Source organism: Chiloscyllium plagiosum, unplaced genomic scaffold (genome assembly GCF_037043375.1).
Source record: "Chiloscyllium plagiosum isolate Xiang-an unplaced genomic scaffold, Cpla_swu_hap1 HiC_scaffold_25, whole genome shotgun sequence".
Classification (NCBI taxonomy): Eukaryota; Metazoa; Chordata; class Chondrichthyes; order Orectolobiformes; family Hemiscylliidae; genus Chiloscyllium; species Chiloscyllium plagiosum.
Genome location: NW_028270163.1, coordinates 11,037,815 through 11,057,392, shown reverse-complemented (window position 1 = coordinate 11,057,392; position 19,578 = coordinate 11,037,815).

The window sequence follows — 19,578 nt, the reverse complement described above, 5'->3', positions numbered from 1 at the left end:
GTGTCCCAGCCCGGTGTGGCAGTGTCTCGGCCCGGTGTGAGTGTCTCGGCCCGGTGTGGCAGTGTCTCAGCCCGGTGTGGCAGTGTCTCAGCCCGGTGTGACAGTGTCTCGGCCCGGTGTGACAGTGTCTCAGCCCCGGTGTGACAGTGTCTCAGCCCGGTGTGACAGTGTCTCAGCCCCGGTGTGACAGTGTCTCAGCCCGGTGTGACAGTGTCTCGGCCCGGTGTGACAGTGTCTCAGCCCGGTGTGACAGTGTCTCAGCCCCGGTGTGACAGTGTCTCGGCCCGGTGTGGCTGTGTCTCGGCCCGGTGTGACAGTGTCACAGCCCGGTGTGACAGTGTCTCGGCCCGGTGTGACTGTGTCTCAGCCCGGTGTGGCAGTGTCTCGGCCCGGTGTGGCAGTGTCCCAGCCCGGTGTGACAGTGTCTCAGCCCGGTGTGACAGTGTCTCGGCCCGGTGTGACAGTGTCTCAGCCCGGTGTGACAGTGTCTCGGCCCGGTGTGACAGTGTCTCGGCCCGGTGTGACAGTGTCTCGGCCCGGTGTGGCAGTGTCTCGGCCCGGTGTGACAGTGTCTCAGCCCGGTGTGACAGTGTCTCAGCCCCGTGTGGCAGTGTCTCAGCCCGGTGTGGCTGTGTCTCCGCCCGGTGTGACAGTGTCTCAGCCCCGGTGTGACAGTGTCTCAGCCCGGTGTGACAGTGTCTCGGCCCGGTGTGGCAGTGTCTCAGCCCGGTGTGACAGTGTCTCAGCCCCGGTGTGACAGTGTCTCGGCCCGGTGTGGCAGTGTCTCGGCCCGGTGTGGCAGTGTCTCAGCCCCGGTGTGACAGTGTCTCAGCCCCGGTGTGACAGTGTCTCGGCCCGGTGTGACAGTGTCTCGGCCCGGTGTGGCAGTGTCTCGGCCCGGTGTGACAGTGTCTCAGCCCGGTGTGACAGTGTCTCAGCCCCGTGTGGCAGTGTCTCAGCCCGGTGTGGCTGTGTCTCCGCCCGGTGTGACAGTGTCTCAGCCCCGGTGTGACAGTGTCTCAGCCCGGTGTGGCAGTGTCTCGGCCCAGTGTGACAGTGCCTCGGCCCGGTGTGGCAGTGTCTCAGCCCGGTGTGACAGTGTCTCGGCCCGGTGTGACAGTGTCTCAGCCCCGGTGTGACAGTGTCTCAGCCCGGTGTGACAGTGTCTCGGCCCGGTGTGGCAGTGTCTCGGCCCAGTGTGACAGTGTCTCAGCCCCGGTGTGACAGTGTCTCAGCCCGGTGTGGCAGTGTCTCAGCCCGGTGTGACAGTGTCTCAGCCCCGGTGTGACAGTGTCTCAGCCCCGTGTGACAGTGTCTCAGCCCGGTGTGACAGTGTCTCGGCCCGGTGTGACAGTGTCTCGGCCCGGTGTGACAGTGTCTCGGCCCGGTGTGGCAGTGTCTCAGCCCGGTGTGACAGTGTCTCGGCCCGGTGTGACAGTGTCTCAGCCCGGTGTGACAGTGTCTCAGCCCGGTGTGACAGTGTCTTGGCCCGGTGTGACAGTGTCTCAGCCCGGTGTGGCAGTGTCTCAGCCCGGTGTGACAGTGTCCCAGCCCGGTGTGGCAGTGTCTCGGCCCGGTGTGACAGTGTCTCGGCCCGGTGTGGCAGTGTCTCAGCCCGGTGTGACAGTGTCTCGGCCCGGTGTGGCAGTGTCTCAGCCCGGTGTGACAGTGTCTCAGCCCGGTGTGACTGTGTCTCAGCCCGGTGTGACAGTGTCCCAGCCCGGTGTGGCAGTGTCTCGGCCCGGTGTGACAGTGTCTCAGCCCGGTGTGACAGTGTCTCAGCCCGGTGTGACAGTGTCCCAGCCCGGTGTGGCAGTGTCTCGGCCCGGTGTGAGTGTCTCAGCCCGGTGTGACAGTGTCCCAGCCCGGTGTGACAGTGTCTCGGCCCGGTGTGACAGTGTCTCGGCCCGGTGTGACAGTGTCTCGGCCCGGTGTGACAGTGTCTCGGCCCGGTGTGGCAGTGTCTCGGCCCGGTGTGAGTGTCTCAGCCCGGTGTGGCAGTGTCTCGGCCCGGTGTGACAGTGTCCCAGCCCGGTGTGACAGTGTCTCAGCCCGGTGTGACAGTGTCTCGGCCCGGTGTGACAGTGTCTCGGCCCGGTGTGACAGTGTCTCGGCCCGGTGTGACAGTGTCTCGGCCCGGTGTGGCAGTGTCTCGGCCCGGTGTGACAGTGTCTCGGCCCGGTGTGGCAGTGTCTCGGCCCGGTGTGAGTGTCTCAGCCCGGTGTGGCAGTGTCTCGGCCCGGTGTGACAGTGTCCCAGCCCGGTGTGACAGTGTCCCAGCCCGGTGTGACAGTGTCCCAGCCCGGTGTGACAGTGTCTCGGCCCGGTGTGACAGTGTCTCGGCCCGGTGTGACAGTGTCTCGGCCCGGTGTGGCAGTGTCTCGGCCCGGTGTGAGTGTCTCAGCCCGGTGTGGCAGTGTCTCGGCCCGGTGTGACAGTGTCTCAGCCCGGTGTGACAGTGTCCCAGCCCGGTGTGGCAGTGTCTCGGCCCGGTGTGAGTGTCTCAGCCCGGTGTGGCAGTGTCTCGGCCCGGTGTGAGTGTCTCAGCCCGGTGTGACAGTGTCCCAGCCCGGTGTGGCAGTGTCTCGGCCCGGTGTGAGTGTCTCGGCCCGGTGTGGCAGTGTCTCAGCCCGGTGTGGCAGTGTCTCAGCCCGGTGTGACAGTGTCTCGGCCCGGTGTGACAGTGTCTCAGCCCCGGTGTGACAGTGTCTCAGCCCGGTGTGACAGTGTCTCAGCCCCGGTGTGACAGTGTCTCAGCCCGGTGTGACAGTGTCTCGGCCCGGTGTGACAGTGTCTCAGCCCGGTGTGACAGTGTCTCAGCCCCGGTGTGACAGTGTCTCGGCCCGGTGTGGCTGTGTCTCGGCCCGGTGTGACAGTGTCTCAGCCCGGTGTGACAGTGTCTCAGCCCGGTGTGACAGTGTCTCGGCCCGGTGTGACTGTGTCTCAGCCCGGTGTGGCAGTGTCTCGGCCCGGTGTGGCAGTGTCCCAGCCCGGTGTGGCTGTGTCTCCGCCCGGTGTGACAGTGTCTCAGCCCGGTGTGACAGTGTCTCGGCCCGGTGTGACAGTGTCTCAGCCCGGTGTGACAGTGTCTCAGCCCCGGTGTGACAGTGTCTCGGCCCGGTGTGGCTGTGTCTCGGCCCGGTGTGACAGTGTCACAGCCCGGTGTGACAGTGTCTCGGCCCGGTGTGACTGTGTCTCAGCCCGGTGTGGCAGTGTCTCGGCCCGGTGTGGCAGTGTCCCAGCCCGGTGTGGCTGTGTCTCGGCCCGGTGTGGCAGTGTCCCAGCCCGGTGTGGCTGTGTCTCCGCCCGGTGTGACAGTGTCTCAGCCCCGTGTGGCAGTGTCTCAGCCCGGTGTGGCTGTGTCTCCGCCCGGTGTGACAGTGTCTCAGCCCCGGTGTGACAGTGTCTCAGCCCGGTGTGACAGTGTCTCGGCCCGGTGTGACAGTGTCTCAGCCCCGGTGTGACAGTGTCTCAGCCCGGTGTGACAGTGTCTCAGCCCGGTGTGGCAGTGTCTCAGCCCGGTGTGACAGTGTCTCAGCCCCGGTGTGACAGTGTCTCAGCCCGGTGTGGCAGTGTCTCAGCCCGGTGTGACAGTGTCTCAGCCCGGTGTGGCAGTGTCTCAGCCCGGTGTGACAGTGTCTCAGCCCCGGTGTGACAGTGTCTCAGCCCGGTGTGACAGTGTCTCAGCCCGGTGTGACAGTGTCTCAGCCCGGTGTGGCAGTGTCTCAGCCCGGTGTGACAGTGTCTCAGCCCCGGTGTGACAGTGTCTCAGCCCGGTGTGGCAGTGTCTCAGCCCGGTGTGACAGTGTCTCAGCCCGGTGTGACAGTGTCTCAGCCCGGTGTGGCAGTGTCTCAGCCCCGGTGTGGCTGTGTCTCAGCTCAGTGTGACAGTGTCTCAGCCCCGGTGTGACAGTGTCTCAGCCCGGTGTGGCAGTGTCTCAGCCCGGTGTGACAGTGTCTCAGCCCGGTGTGACAGTGTCTCAGCCCGGTGTGGCAGTGTCTCAGCCCCGGTGTGGCAGTGTCTCAGCTCAGTGTGACAGTGTCTCAGCCCGGTGTGGCAGTGTCTCAGCCCGGTGTGACAGTGTCTCAGCCCCGGTGTGACAGTGTCTCGGCCCGGTGTGGCAGTGTCTCGGCCCGGTGTGGCAGTGTCTCAGCCCCGGTGTGACAGTGTCTCAGCCCCGGTGTGACAGTGTCTCGGCCCGGTGTGACAGTGTCTCAGCCCGGTGTGACAGTGTCTCGGCCCGGTGTGGCAGTGTCTCGGCCCGGTGTGACAGTGTCTCAGCCCGGTGTGACAGTGTCTCAGCCCCGTGTGGCAGTGTCTCAGCCCGGTGTGGCTGTGTCTCCGCCCGGTGTGACAGTGTCTCAGCCCCGGTGTGACAGTGTCTCAGCCCGGTGTGGCAGTGTCTCGGCCCAGTGTGACAGTGCCTCGGCCCGGTGTGGCAGTGTCTCAGCCCGGTGTGACAGTGTCTCGGCCCGGTGTGACAGTGTCTCAGCCCCGGTGTGACAGTGTCTCAGCCCGGTGTGACAGTGTCTCGGCCCGGTGTGGCAGTGTCTCGGCCCAGTGTGACAGTGTCTCAGCCCCGGTGTGACAGTGTCTCAGCCCGGTGTGGCAGTGTCTCGGCCCAGTGTGACAGTGCCTCGGCCCGGTGTGGCAGTGTCTCAGCCCGGTGTGACAGTGTCTCAGCCCGGTGTGACACTGTCTCAGCCCGGTGTGACAGTGTCTCAGCCCGGTGTGGCAGTGTCTCGGCCCAGTGTGACAGTGCCTCGGCCCGGTGTGACAGTGTCTCGGCCCGGTGTGACAGTGTCTCGGCCCGGTGTGACAGTGTCTCAGCCCGGTGTGGCAGTGTCTCAGCCCGGTGTGGCAGTGTCTCAGCCCGGTGTGACAGTGTCTCAGCCCGGTGTGACAGTGTCTCAGCCCGGTGTGGCAGTGTCTCAGCCCGGTGTGACAGTGTCTCGGCCCGGTGTGACAGTGTCTCAGCCCGGTGTGACAGTGTCTCAGCCCGGTGTGGCAGTGTCTCAGCCCGGTGTGACAGTGTCTCAGCCCGGTGTGGCAGTGTCTCAGCCCGGTGTGGCAGTGTCTCAGCCCGGTGTGACAGTGTCTCAGCTCAGTGTGGCAGTGTCTCAGCCCCGTGTGACAGTGTCTCGGCCCGGTGTGACAGTGTCTCAGCCCGGTGTGACAGTGTCTCGGCCCGGTGTGACAGTGTCTCAGCCCGGTGTGGCAGTGTCTCAGCCCCGTGTGACAGTGTCTCAGCCCGGTGTGGCTGTGTCTCAGCCCGGTGTGACAGTGTCTCGTCCCGGTGTGACAGTGTCTCGGCCCGGTGTGGCAGTGTCTCAGCCCGGTGTGACAGTGTCTCGGCCCGGTGTGACAGTGTCTCAGCCCGGTGTGGCAGTGTCTCAGCCCGGTGTGACTGTGTCTCAGCCCGGTGTGACAGTGTCTCAGCCCGGTGTGACAGTGTCTCAGCCCGGTGTGACAGTGTCTCAGCCCGGTGTGACAGTGTCTCAGCCCGGTGTGACAGTGTCTCGGCCCGGTGTGACAGTGTCTCAGCCCGGTGTGACAGTGTCTCAGCCCGGTGTGACAGTGTCTCAGCCCGGTGTGACAGTGTCTCAGCCCCGTGTGACAGTGTCTCAGCCCGGTGTGACAGTGTCTCAGCCCGGTGTGACAGTGTCTCGGCCCGGTGTGACAGTGTCTCAGCCCGGTGTGACAGTGTCTCAGCCCGGTGTGAAAGTGTCTCAGCCCGGTGTGACAGTGTCCCGGCCCGGTGTGACAGTGTCTCAGCCCGGTGTGACAGTGTCTCAGCCCGGTGTGGCAGTGTCTCAGCCCGGTGTGACAGTGTCTCAGCCCGGTGTGGCAGTGTCTCGGCCCGGTGTGACAGTGTCTCGGCCCGGTGTGACAGTGTCTCGGCCCGGTGTGACAGTGTCTCAGCCCGGTGTGGCAGTGTCTCGGCCCGGTGTGACAGTGTCTCAGCCCGGTGTGACAGTGTCTCAGCCCGGTGTGACAGTGTCCCAGCCCGGTGTGACAGTGTCTCGGCCCGGTGTGGCAGTGTCTCAGCCCGGTGTGACAGTGTCTCGGCCCGGTGTGACAGTGTCTCGGCCCGGTGTGACAGTGTCTCGGCCAAGTGTGGCAGTGTCTCAGCTCAGTGTGACAGTGTCTCGGCCCGGTGTGACAGTGTCTCAGCCCGGTGTGACTGTGTCCCAGCCCGGTGTGGCAGTGTCTCAGCCCGGTGTGGCAGTGTCTCAGCCCGGTGTGGCAGTGTCTCGGCCCGGTGTGGCAGTGTCTCAGCCCGGTGTGGCAGTGTCTCGGCCCGGTGTGGCAGTGTCTCAGCCCGGTGTGACAGTGTCTCAGCCCGGTGTGGCAGTGTCTCAGCCCGGTGTGACAGTGTCTCAGCCCGGTGTGGCAGTGTCTCAGCCCGGTGTGGCAGTGTCTCAGCCCGGTGTGGCAGTGTCTCAGCCCGGTGTGACAGTGTCTCGGCCCGGTGTGACAGTGTCTCGGCCCGGTGTGGCAGTGTCTCAGCCCGGTGTGACAGTGTCTCGGCCCGGTGTGGCAGTGTCTCAGCCCGGTGTGACAGTGTCTCGGCCCGGTGTGACAGTGTCTCAGCCCGGTGTGGCAGTGTCTCAGCCCGGTGTGGCAGTGTCTCAGCCCGGTGTGACAGTGTCTCGGCCCCGTGTGACAGTGTCTCAGCCCAGTGTGACAGTGTCTCGGCCCGGTGTGACAGTGTCTCAGCCCGGTGTGGCAGTGTCTCGGCCCGGTGTGACAGTGTCTCGGCCCGGTGTGACTGTGTCTCGGTCCGGTGTGACAGTGTCTCAGCCCGGTGTGACAGTGTCTCAGCCCGGTGTGACAGTGTCTCGGCCCGGTGTGACAGTGTCTCGGCCCCGTGTGACAGTGTCTCGGCCCGGTGTGACAGTGTCTCGGCCCAGTGTGACAGTGTCCCAGCCCGGTGTGACAGTGTCTCGGCCCGGTGTGACAGTGTCCCAGCCCGGTGTGACAGTGTCTCGGCCCGGTGTGACAGTGTCTCGGCCCGGTGTGACAGTGTCTCGGCCCGGTGTGGCAGTGTCTCGGCCCGGTGTGACAGTGTCTCAGCCCGGTGTGACAGTGTCTCGGCCCGGTGTGACAGTGTCTCGGGCCGGTGTGACAGTGTCTCAGCCCGGTGTGACAGTGTCTCAGCCCGGTGTGACAGTGTCTCAGCCCGGTGTGACTGTGTCTCAGCCCGGTGTGGCAGTGTCTCAGCCCGGTGTGACAGTGTCTCGGCCCGGTGTGACAGTGTCTCAGCCCGGTGTGACAGTGTCTCGGCCCGGTGTGGCAGTGTCTCGGCCCGGTGTGACAGTGTCTCGGCCCGGTGTGACAGTGTCTCGGCCCGGTGTGACAGTGTCTCGGCCCGGTGTGGCAGTGTCTCAGCCCGGTGTGACAGTGTCTCGGCCCGGTGTGGCAGTGTCTCAGCCCCGGTGTGGCAGTGTCTCAGCCCGGTGTGACAGTGTCTCGGCCCGGTGTGACAGTGTCTCGGCCCGGTGTAACAGTGTCTCAGCCCGGTGTGACAGTGTCTCAGCCCGGTGTGACAGTGTCTCGGCCCGGTGTGGCAGTGTCTCAGCCCGGTGTGGCAGTGTCCCAGCCCGGTGTGACAGTGTCCCAGCCCGGTGTGACAGTGTCTCGGCCCGGTGTGACAGTGTCCCGGCCCGGTGTGACAGTGTCCCAGCCCGGTGTGACAGTGTCCCAGCCCGGTGTGGCAGTGTCTCAGCCCGGTGTGACAGTGTCCCAGCCCGGTGTGACAGTGTCTCGGCCCGGTGTGGCAGTGTCTCAGCCCCGGTGTGGCAGTGTCTCAGCCCGGTGTGACAGTGTCTCGGCCCGGTGTGACAGTGTCTCGGCCCGGTGTGACAGTGTCTCAGCCCGGTGTGACAGTGTCTCGGCCCGGTGTGACAGTGTCTCGGCCCGGTGTGACAGTGTCTCAGCCCGGTGTGGCAGTGTCTCAGCCCGGTGTGGCAGTGTCTCAGCCCGGTGTGACAGTGTCTCGGCCCGGTGTGACAGTGTCTCGGCACGGTGTGACAGTGTCTCGGCCCGGTGTGACAGTGTCTCAGCTCAGTGTGACAGTGTCTCAGCTCAGTGTGACAGTGTCTCGGCCCGGTGTGACAGTGTCTCAGCCCGGTGTGACAGTGTCTCGGCCCGGTGTGACAGTGTCTCGGCCCGGTGTGACAGTGTCTCAGCCCGGTGTGACAGTGTCTCGGCCCGGTGTGACAGTGTCTCAGCCCCGTGTGACAGTGTCTCAGCCCGGTGTGACAGTGTCTCAGCCCGGTGTGACAGTGTCTCGGCCCGGTGTGACAGTGTCTCAGCCCCGTGTGACAGTGTCTCAGCCCGGTGTGACAGTGTCTCAGCCCGGTGTGACTGTGTCTCAGCCCGGTGTGGCAGTGTCTCAGCCCGGTGTGACAGTGTCTCGGCCCGGTGTGACAGTGTCTCAGCCCGGTGTGACAGTGTCTCGGCCCGGTGTGGCAGTGTCTCGGCCCGGTGTGACAGTGTCTCGGCCCGGTGTGACAGTGTCTCGGCCCGGTGTGACAGTGTCTCGGCCCGGTGTGGCAGTGTCTCAGCCCGGTGTGACAGTGTCTCGGCCCGGTGTGGCAGTGTCTCAGCCCCGGTGTGGCAGTGTCTCAGCCCGGTGTGACAGTGTCTCGGCCCGGTGTGACAGTGTCTCGGCCCGGTGTAACAGTGTCTCAGCCCGGTGTGACAGTGTCTCAGCCCGGTGTGACAGTGTCTCGGCCCGGTGTGGCAGTGTCTCAGCCCGGTGTGGCAGTGTCCCAGCCCGGTGTGACAGTGTCCCAGCCCGGTGTGACAGTGTCTCGGCCCGGTGTGACAGTGTCCCGGCCCGGTGTGACAGTGTCCCAGCCCGGTGTGACAGTGTCCCAGCCCGGTGTGGCAGTGTCTCAGCCCGGTGTGACAGTGTCCCAGCCCGGTGTGACAGTGTCTCGGCCCGGTGTGGCAGTGTCTCAGCCCCGGTGTGGCAGTGTCTCAGCCCGGTGTGACAGTGTCTCGGCCCGGTGTGACAGTGTCTCGGCCCGGTGTGACAGTGTCTCAGCCCGGTGTGACAGTGTCTCGGCCCGGTGTGACAGTGTCTCGGCCCGGTGTGACAGTGTCTCAGCCCGGTGTGGCAGTGTCTCAGCCCGGTGTGGCAGTGTCTCAGCCCGGTGTGACAGTGTCTCGGCCCGGTGTGACAGTGTCTCGGCACGGTGTGACAGTGTCTCGGCCCGGTGTGACAGTGTCTCAGCTCAGTGTGACAGTGTCTCAGCTCAGTGTGACAGTGTCTCGGCCCGGTGTGACAGTGTCTCAGCCCGGTGTGACAGTGTCTCGGCCCGGTGTGACAGTGTCTCGGCCCGGTGTGACAGTGTCTCAGCCCGGTGTGGCAGTGTCTCGGCCCGGTGTGACAGTGTCTCAGCCCCGTGTGACAGTGTCTCAGCCCGGTGTGACAGTGTCTCAGCCCGGTGTGACAGTGTCTCGGCCCGGTGTGACAGTGTCTCAGCCCCGTGTGACAGTGTCTCAGCCCGGTGTGACAGTGTCTCAGCCCGGTGTGACAGTGTCTCGGCCCGGTGTGACAGTGTCTCAGCCCCGTGTGACAGTGTCTCAGCCCCGTGTGGCAGTGTCTCAGCCCGGTGTGACAGTGTCTCAGCCCGGTGTGACAGTGTCTCAGCCCGGTGTGACAGTGTCTCGGCCCGGTGTGACAGTGTCTCAGCCCGGTGTGACAGTGTCTCGGCCCGGTGTGACAGTGTCTCAGCCCGGTGTGACAGTGTCTCAGCCCGGTGTGGCAGTGTCTCAGCCCGGTGTGACAGTGTCTCAGCCCGGTGTGACAGTGTCTCGGCCCGTTGTGACAGTGTCTCGGCCCGGTGTGACAGTGTCTCAGCCCGGTGTGACAGTGTCTCGGCCCGGTGTGACAGTGTCTCAGCCCGGTGTGACAGTGTCTCGGCCCGGTGTGACAGTGTCTCAGCCCGGTGTGACAGTCTCTCGGCCCGGTGTGACAGTGTCTCAGCCCGGTGTGACAGTGTCTCAGCCCGGTGTGGCAGTGTCTCAGCCCGGTGTGACAGTGTCTCGGCCCGGTGTGACAGTGTCTCGGCCCGGTGTGACAGTGTCTCAGCCCGGTGTGACAGTGTCTCAGCCCGGTGTGACAGTGTCTCAGCCCGGTGTGGCAGTGTCTCAGCCCGGTGTGACAGTGTCTCAGCCCGGTGTGACAGTGTCTCGGCCCGGTGTGACAGTGTCTCAGCCCGGTGTGACAGTGTCTCAGCCCGGTGTGGCAGTGTCTCAGCCCCGTGTGACAGTGTCTCGGCCCGGTGTGACAGTGTCTCAGCCCGGTGTGACAGTGTCTCAGCCCGGTGTGACAGTGTCTCGGCTCAGTGTGACAGTGTCTCGGCCCTGTGTGACAGTGTCTCAGCCCGGTGTGACAGTGTCTCAGCCCGGTGTGACAGTGTCTCGGCTCAGTGTGACAGTGTCTCGGCCCTGTGTGACAGTGTCTCAGCCCGGTGTGACAGTGTCTCAGCCCGGTGTGACAGTGTCTCGGCTCAGTGTGACAGTGTCTCGGCCCTGTGTGACAGTGTCTCAGCCTGGTGTGACAGTGTCCCAGCCCGGTGTGACAGTGTCTCAGCCCGGTGTGGCAGTGTCTCGGCCCGGTGTGACAGTGTCTCGGCCCGGTGTGACTGTGTCTCGGTCCGGTGTGACAGTGTCTCAGCCCGGTGTGACAGTGTCTCAGCCCGGTGTGACAGTGTCTCGGCCCGGTGTGACAGTGTCTCGGCCCCGTGTGACAGTGTCTCGGCCCGGTGTGACAGTGTCTCGGCCCAGTGTGACAGTGTCCCAGCCCGGTGTGACAGTGTCTCGGCCCGGTGTGACAGTGTCTCGGCCCGGTGTGACAGTGTCTCGGCCCGGTGTGGCAGTGTCTCGGCCCGGTGTGACAGTGTCTCAGCCCGGTGTGACAGTGTCTCGGCCCGGTGTGACAGTGTCTCGGGCCGGTGTGACAGTGTCTCAGCCCGGTGTGACAGTGTCTCAGCCCGGTGTGACAGTGTCTCAGCCCGGTGTGACAGTGTCTCAGCCCGGTGTGACTGTGTCTCAGCCCGGTGTGGCAGTGTCTCAGCCCGGTGTGACAGTGTCTCGGCCCGGTGTGACAGTGTCTCAGCCCGGTGTGACAGTGTCTCAGCCCGGTGTGACAGTGTCTCGGCCCGGTGTGGCAGTGTCTCGGCCCGGTGTGACAGTGTCTCGGCCCGGTGTGACAGTGTCTCGGCCCGGTGTGGCAGTGTCTCAGCCCGGTGTGACAGTGTCTCGGCCCGGTGTGGCAGTGTCTCAGCCCCGGTGTGGCAGTGTCTCAGCCCGGTGTGACAGTGTCTCGGCCCGGTGTGACAGTGTCTCGGCCCGGTGTGACAGTGTCTCAGCCCGGTGTGACAGTGTCTCAGCCCGGTGTGACAGTGTCTCGGCCCGGTGTGGCAGTGTCTCGGCCCGGTGTGACAGTGTCTCGGCCCGGTGTGACAGTGTCTCGGCCCGGTGTGACAGTGTCTCAGCCCGGTGTGGCAGTGTCTCAGCCCGGTGTGGCAGTGTCTCAGCCCGGTGTGACAGTGTCTCGGCCCGGTGTGACAGTGTCTCGGCACGGTGTGACAGTGTCTCGGCCCGGTGTGACAGTGTCTCAGCCCGGTGTGACAGTGTCTCAGCTCAGTGTGACAGTGTCTCAGCTCAGTGTGACAGTGTCTCAGCCCGGTGTGACAGTGTCTCGGCCCGGTGTGGCAGTGTCTCGGCCCGGTGTGACAGTGTCTCGGCCCGGTGTGACAGTGTCTCAGCCCGGTGTGGCAGTGTCTCGGCCCGGTGTGACAGTGTCTCAGCCCGGTGTGACAGTGTCTCAGCCCGGTGTGGCAGTGTCTCGGCCCGGTGTGACAGTGTCTCAGCCCGGTGTGACAGTGTCTCAGCCCGGTGTGACAGTGTCTCAGCCCGGTGTGACTGTGTCTCAGCCCGGTGTGACAGTGTCTCGGCCCGGTGTGACAGTGTCTCGGCCCGGTGTGGCAGTGTCTCGGCCCGGTGTGGCAGTGTCTCGGCCCGGTGTGACAGTGTCTCAGCCCGGTGTGACAGTGTCTCAGCCCGGTGTGGCAGTGTCTCGGCCCGGTGTGACAGTGTCTCAGCCCGGTGTGACAGTGTCTCGGCCCGGTGTGACTGTGTCTCAGCCCGGTGTGACAGTGTCTCAGCCCGGTGTGACAGTGTCTCGGCCCGGTGTGGCAGTGTCTCGGCCCGGTGTGGCAGTGTCTCGGCCCGGTGTGACAGTGTCTCGGCCCGGTGTGACAGTGTCTCGGCCCGGTGTGACAGTGTCTCAGCCCGGTGTGGCAGTGTCTCGGCCCGGTGTGACAGTGTCTCAGCCCGGTGTGGCAGTGTCTCAGCCCGGTGTGACAGTGTCTCAGCCCGGTGTGACAGTGTCTCAGCCCGGTGTGACAGTGTCTCGGCTCAGTGTGACAGTGTCTCGGCCCGGTGTGACAGTGTCTCAGCCCGGTGTGACAGTGTCTCGGCCCGGTGTGACAGTGTCTCAGCCCGGTGTGACAGTGTCTCGGCCCGGTGTGACAGTGTCTCAGCCCGGTGTGACAGTGTCCCCGCCCGGTGTGGCAGTGTCTCAGCCCGGTGTGACAGTGTCTCAGCCCGGTGTGACAGTGTCTCAGCCCGGTGTGACAGTGTCTCAGCCCGGTGTGACAGTGTCTCAGCCCGGTGTGACAGTGTCTCGGCTCAGTGTGACAGTGTCTCAGCCCGGTGTGGCAGTGTCTCAGCCCCGTGTGACAGTGTCTCGGCCCGGTGTGACAGTGTCTCAGCCCGGTGTGACAGTGTCTCAGCCCGGTGTGACAGTGTCTCGGCCCGGTGTGGCAGTGTCTCGGCCCAGTGTGACAGTGTCTCAGCCCGGTGTGACAGTGTCTCAGCCCGGTGTGACAGTGTCTCGGCCCGGTGTGACAGTGTCTCGGCCCGGTGTGACAGTGTCTCAGCCCGGTGTGACAGTGTCTCGGCCCGGTGTGGCAGTGTCTCAGCCCGGTGTGACAGTGTCTCAGCCCGGTGTGACAGTGTCTCGGCCCGGTGTGACAGTGTCTCGGCCCGGTGTGGCAGTGTCTCGGCCCGGTGTGACAGTGTCTCAGCCCGGTGTGACAGTGTCTCGGCCCGGTGTGGCAGTGTCTCAGCCCCGGTGTGGCAGTGTCTCAGCCCGGTGTGACAGTGTCTCGGCCCGGTGTGACAGTGTCTCGGCCCGGTGTGACAGTGTCTCAGCCCGGTGTGACAGTGTCTCAGCCCGGTGTGACAGTGTCTCGGCCCGGTGTGGCAGTGTCTCGGCCCGGTGTGACAGTGTCTCGGCCCGGTGTGACAGTGTCTCGGCCCGGTGTGACAGTGTCTCAGCCCGGTGTGGCAGTGTCTCAGCCCGGTGTGGCAGTGTCTCAGCCCGGTGTGACAGTGTCTCGGCCCGGTGTGACAGTGTCTCGGCACGGTGTGACAGTGTCTCGGCCCGGTGTGACAGTGTCTCAGCTCAGTGTGACAGTGTCTCAGCTCAGTGTGACAGTGTCTCAGCCCGGTGTGACAGTGTCTCGGCCCGGTGTGGCAGTGTCTCGGCCCGGTGTGACAGTGTCTCGGCCCGGTGTGACAGTGTCTCGGCCCGGTGTGACAGTGTCTCAGCCCGGTGTGGCAGTGTCTCGGCCCGGTGTGACAGTGTCTCAGCCCGGTGTGACAGTGTCTCGGCCCGGTGTGACAGTGTCTCGGCCCGGTGTGACAGTGTCTCGGCTCAGTGTGACAGTGTCTCAGCCCGGTGTGGCAGTGTCTCAGCCCCGTGTGACAGTGTCTCGGCCCGGTGTGACAGTGTCTCAGCCCGGTGTGACAGTGTCTCAGCCCGGTGTGGCAGTGTCTCAGCCCGGTGTGACAGTGTCTCAGCCCGGTGTGACAGTGTCTCAGCCCGGTGTGACAGTGTCTCAGCCCGGTGTGGCAGTGTCTCAGCCCGGTGTGACAGTGTCTCAGCCCGGTGTGACAGTGTCTCAGCCCGGTGTGACAGTGTCTCAGCCCGGTGTGGCAGTGTCTCGGCCCGGTGTGACAGTGTCTCAGCCCGGTGTGACAGTGTCTCAGCCCGGTGTGACAGTGTCTCGGCTCAGTGTGACAGTGTCTCGGCCCGGTGTGACAGTGTCTCAGCCCGGTGTGACAGTGTCTCAGCCTGGTGTGACAGTGTCTCAGCCCGGTGTGACAGTGTCTCAGCCCGGTGTGACAGTGTCTCGGCTCAGTGTGACAGTGTCTCGGCCCGGTGTGACAGTGTCTCAGCCCGGTGTGACAGTGTCTCAGCCTGGTGTGACAGTGTCTCAGCCCGGTGTGACAGTGTCTCAGCCCGGTGTGACAGTGTCTCAGCCCGGTGTGACAGTGTCTCGGCCCGGTGTGGCAGTGTCTCAGCCCGGTGTGACAGTGTCTCAGCCCGGTGTGGCAGTGTCCCAGCCCGGTGTGACAGTGTCTCGGCCCGGTGTGACAGTGTCCCAGCCCGGTGTGACAGTGTCTCGGCCCGGTGTGACAGTGTCTCAGCCTGGTGTGACAGTGTCTCGGCCCGGTGTGACAGTGTCTCAGCCCGGTGTGACAGTGTCTCAGCCTGGTGTGACAGTGTCTCAGCCTGGTGTGACAGTGTCTCAGCCCGGTGTGACAGTGTCTCAGCCCGGTGTGACAGTGTCTCGGCTCAGTGTGACAGTGTCTCGGCCCGGTGTGACAGTGTCTCAGCCCGGTGTGACAGTGTCTCAGCCTGGTGTGACAGTGTCTCAGCCCGGTGTGACAGTGTCTCGGCCCGGTGTGACAGTGTCTCAGCCCGGTGTGACAGTGTCTCAGCCTGGTGTGACAGTGTCTCAGCCTGGTGTGACAGTGTCTCAGCCCGGTGTGACAGTGTCTCGGCTCAGTGTGACAGTGTCTCGGCCCGGTGTGACAGTGTCTCGGCCCGGTGTGACAGTGTCTCAGCCCGGTGTGGCAGTGTCTCGGCCCGGTGTGGCAGTGTCTCGGCCCGGTGTGGCAGTGTCTCAGCCCGGTGTGACAGTGTCTCAGCCCGGTGTGACAGTGTCTCGGCCCGGTGTGACAGTGTCTCAGCCCGGTGTGACAGTGTCTCAGCCCGGTGTGACAGTGTCTCAGCCCGGTGTGGCAGTGTCTCGGCCCGGTGTGACAGTGTCTCAGCCCCGTGTGGCAGTGTCTCAGCCCGGTGTGACAGTGTCTCGGCCCGGTGTGACAGTGTCTCAGCCCGGTGTGACAGTGTCTCAGCCCGGTGTGACAGTGTCTCGGCTCAGTGTGACAGTGTCTCGGCCCGGTGTGACAGTGTCTCAGCCCGGTGTGACAGTGTCTCAGCCTGGTGTGACAGTGTCTCAGCCCGGTGTGACAGTGTCTCAGCCCGGTGTGACAGTGTCTCGGCTCAGTGTGACAGTGTCTCGGCCCGGTGTGACAGTGTCTCAGCCCCGGTGTGACAGTGTCTCGGCCCGGTGTGACAGTGTCTCAGCCCCGGTGTGACAGTGTCTCAGCCCGGTGTGACAGTGTCTCAGCCCGGTGTGACAGTGTCTCGCCCGGTGTGACAGTGTCTCAGCCCGGTGTGACAGTGTCTCAGCCTGGTGTGACAGTGTCTCAGCCCGGTGTGACAGTGTCTCAGCCCGGTGTGACAGTGTCTCGGCCCGGTGTGACAGTGTCTCAGCCCGGTGTGACAGTGTCTCGGCCCGGTGTGGCAGTGTCTCAGCCCCGGTGTGACAGTGTCTCAGCCCGGTGTGACAGTGTCTCGGCCCGGTGTGACCGTGTCTCAGCCCGGTGTGACAGTGTCTCAGCCCGGTGTGACAGTGTCTCAGCCCGGTGTGGCAGTGTCTCAGCCCCGTGTGACAGTGTCTCAGCCCGGTGTGACAGTGTCTCAGCCCGGTGTGACAGTGTCTCAGCCCGGTGTGACAGTGTCTCGGCCCGGTGTGACAGTGTCTCAGCCCGGTGTGGCAGTGTCTCGGCCCGGTGTGACAGTGTCTCAGCCCGGTGTGACAGTGTCTCAGCCCGGTGTGACAGTGTCTCGGCCCGGTGTGACAGTGTCTCAGCCCCGTGTGACAGTGTCTCAGCCCGGTGTGACAGTGTCTCAGCCCGGTGTGGCAGTGTCTCGGCCCGGTGTGACAGTGTCTCGGCCCGGTGTGACAGTGTCTCGGCCCGGTGTGACAGTGTCTCGGCCCGGTGTGGCAGTGTCTCAGCCCGTGTGACAGTGTCTCAGCCCTGTGTGACAGTGTCTCAGCCCGGTGTGACAGTGTCTCAGCCCGGTGTGGCAGTGTCTCCGCCCGGTGTGACAGTGTCTCAGCCCGGTGTGACAGTGTCTCAGCCCGGTGTGACAGTGTCTCAGCCCGGTGTGACAGTGTCTCAGCCCGGTGTGGCAGTGTCTCAGCCCGGTGTGACAGTGTCTCAGCCCCGTGTGACAGTGTCTCAGCCCGGTGTGACAGTGTCTCAGCCCGGTGTGGCAGTGTCTCAGCCCCGTGTGACAGTGTCTCAGCCCGGTGTGACAGTGTCTCAGCCCGGTGTGACAGTGTCTCAGCCCGGTGTGGCAGTGTCTCAGCCCGGTGTGGCAGTGTCTCAGCCCGGTGTGACAGTGTCTCGGCCCGGTGTGACAGTGTCTCGGCCCGGTGTGACAGTGTCTCGGCCCGGTGTGACAGTGTCTCGGCCCGGTGTGACAGTGTCTCGGCCCGGTGTGACAGTGTCTCAGCCCGGTGTGGCAGTGTCTCAGCCCGGTGTGACAGTGTCTCAGCCCGGTGTGACAGTGTCTCAGCCCCGTGTGACAGTGTCTCAGCCCGGTGTGGCAGTGTCTCAGCCCGGTGTGGCAGTGTCTCGGCCCGGTGTGACAGTGTCTCGGCCCCGGTGTGACAGTGTCTCAGCCCGGTGTGACAGTGTCTCAGCCCCGGTGTGACAGTGTCTCAGCCCGGTGTGACAGTGTCTCAGCCCGGTGTGACAGTGTCTCGGCCCGGTGTGGCAGTGTCTCAGCCCGGTGTGGCAGTGTCTCGGCCCGGTGTGACAGTGTCTCGGCCCGGTGTGACAGTGTCCCAGCCCGGTGTGGCAGTGTCTCAGCCCCGTGTGGCAGTGTCTCGGCCCGGTGTGACAGTGTCTCGGCCCCGTGTGACAGTGTCTCGGCCGGGTGTGACAGTGTCTCAGCCCCGGTGTGACAGTGTCTCAGCCCGGTGTGACAGTGTCTCGGCCCGGTGTGACAGTGTCTCAGCCCGGTGTGACCGTGTCTCAGCCCGGTGTGACAGTGTCTCGGCCCGGTGTGACAGTGTCTCAGCCCGGTGTGACAGTGTCTCGGCCTGGTGTGACAGTGTCTCAGCCCGGTGTGACAGTGTCTCAGCCCGGTGTGACAGTGTCTCAGCCCGGTGTGACCGTGTCTCGGCCCGGTGTGACAGTGTCTCAGCCCGGTGTGACAGTGTCTCGGCGCGGGTGTGACAGTGTCTCGGCCCGGTGTGGCAGTGTCTCGGCCCGGTGTGGCAGTGTCTCAGCCCCGTGTGGCTGTGTCTCGGCCCGGTGTGACAGTGTCTCAGCCCGGTGTGACAGTGTCTCGGCCCGGTGTGACAGTGTCTCGGCCTGGTGTGACAGTGTCTCGGCCCGGTGTGACAGTGTCTCGGCCCGGTGTGACAGTGTCTCGGCCCGGTGTGACAGTGTCTCAGCCCGGTGTGACAGTGTCTCGGCCCGGTGTGACAGTGTCTCAGCCCGGTGTGACAGTGTCTCGGCCCGGTGTGACAGTGTCTCGGCCCGGTGTGGCAGTGTCTCAGCCCGGTGTGGCAGTGTCTCAGCCCGGTGTGACAGTGTCTCAGCCCGGTGTGGCAGTGTCTCAGCCCGGTGTGACAGTGTCTCAGCCCGGTGTGCAGTGTCTCGGCCCGGTGTGGCAGTGTCTCAGCCCGGTGTGGCAGTGTCTCAGCCCGGTGTGACAGTGTCTCAGCCCGGTGTGACAGTGTCTCAGCCCGGTGTGACAGTGTCTCAGCCCGGTGTGGCAGTGTCTCAGCCCGGTGTGACAGTGTCTCAGCCCGGTGTGACAGTGTCTCGGCCCGGTGTGGCAGTGTCTCAGCCCGGTGTGACTGTGTCTCGGCCCGGTGTGACAGTGTCTCAGCCCGGTGTGACAGTGTCTCGGCCCGGTGTGGCAGTGTCTCGGCCCCGTGTGACAGTGTCTCAGCCCGGTGTGACTGTGTCTCGGCCCGGTGTGACAGTGTCTCGGCCCGGTGTGACTGTGTCTCGGCCCGGTGTGACAGTGTCTCAGCCCGGTGTGACAGTGTCTCAGCCCGGTGTGACAGTGTCTCAGCCCGGTGTGGCTGTGTCTCAGCCCGGTGTGACAGTGTCTCGGCCCGGTGTGACTGTGTCTCGGTCCGGTGTGACAGTGTCTCAGCCCGGTGTGACAGTGTCTCGGCCCGGTGTGACAGTGTCTCGGCCCGGTGTGACAGTGTCTCGGCCCGGTGTGACTGTGTCTCGGTCCGGTGTGACAGTGTCTCAGCCCGGTGTGACAGTGTCTCAGCCCGGTGTGACAGTGTCTCAGCCCGGTGTGACAGTGTCTCGGCCCGGTGTGGCTGTGTCTCAGCCCGGTGTGACAGTGTCTCGGCCCGGTGTGGCTGTGTCTCAGCCCGGTGTGACAGTGTCTCGGCCCGGTGTGACAGTGTCTCAGCCCGGTGTGACAGTGTCTCGGCCCGGTGTGACAGTGTCTCGGCCCGGTGTGACTGTGTCTCGGTCCGGTGTGACAGTGTCTCAGCCCGGTGTGACAGTGTCTCAGCCCGGTGTGACAGTGTCTCGGCCCGGTGTGGCTGTGTCTCAGCCCGGTGTGACAGTGTCTCGGCCCGGTGTGGCTGTGTCTCAGCCCGGTGTGACAGTGTCTCGGCCCGGTGTGACAGTGTCTCAGCCCCGTGTGACAGTGTCTCAGCCCGGTGTGACAGTGTCTCAGCCCGGTGTGACAGTGTCTCGGCCCGGTGTGACAGTGTCTCGGCCCGGTGTGACAGTGTCTCAGCCCCGTGTGACAGTGTCTCGGCCCGGTGTGACAGTGTCTCGGCCCAGTGTGACAGTGTCCCAGCCCGGTGTGACAGTGTCTCGGCCCGGTGTGACAGTGTCCCAGCCCGGTGTGACAGTGTCCCAGCCCGGTGTGACAGTGTCTCGGCCCGGTGTGACAGTGTCCCAGCCCGGTGTGACAGTGTCTCGGCCCGGTGTGACAGTGTCTCGGCCCGGTGTGACAGTGTCTCGGCCCGGTGTGGCAGTGTCTCAGCCCGGTGTGACAGTGTCTCGGCCCGGTGTGACAGTGTCTCGGCCCGGTGTGACAGTGTCTCAGCCCGGTGTGACAGTGTCTCGGCCCGGTGTGACAGTGTCTCGGCCCGGTGTGGCAGTGTCTCAGCCCGGTGTGACAGTGTCTCGGCCCGGTGTGACAGTGTCTCGGCCCGGTGTGGCAGTGTCTCAGCCCGGTGTGACAGTGTCTCAGCCCGGTGTGACAGTGTCTCAGCCCGGTGTGACAGTGTCTCGGCCCGGTGTGACAGTGTCTCGGCCCGGTGTGACAGTGTCTCAGCCCGGTGTGACAGTGTCTCAGCTCAGTGTGACAGTGTCTCAGCCCGGTGTGGCAGTGTCTCAGCCCGGTGTGACAGTGT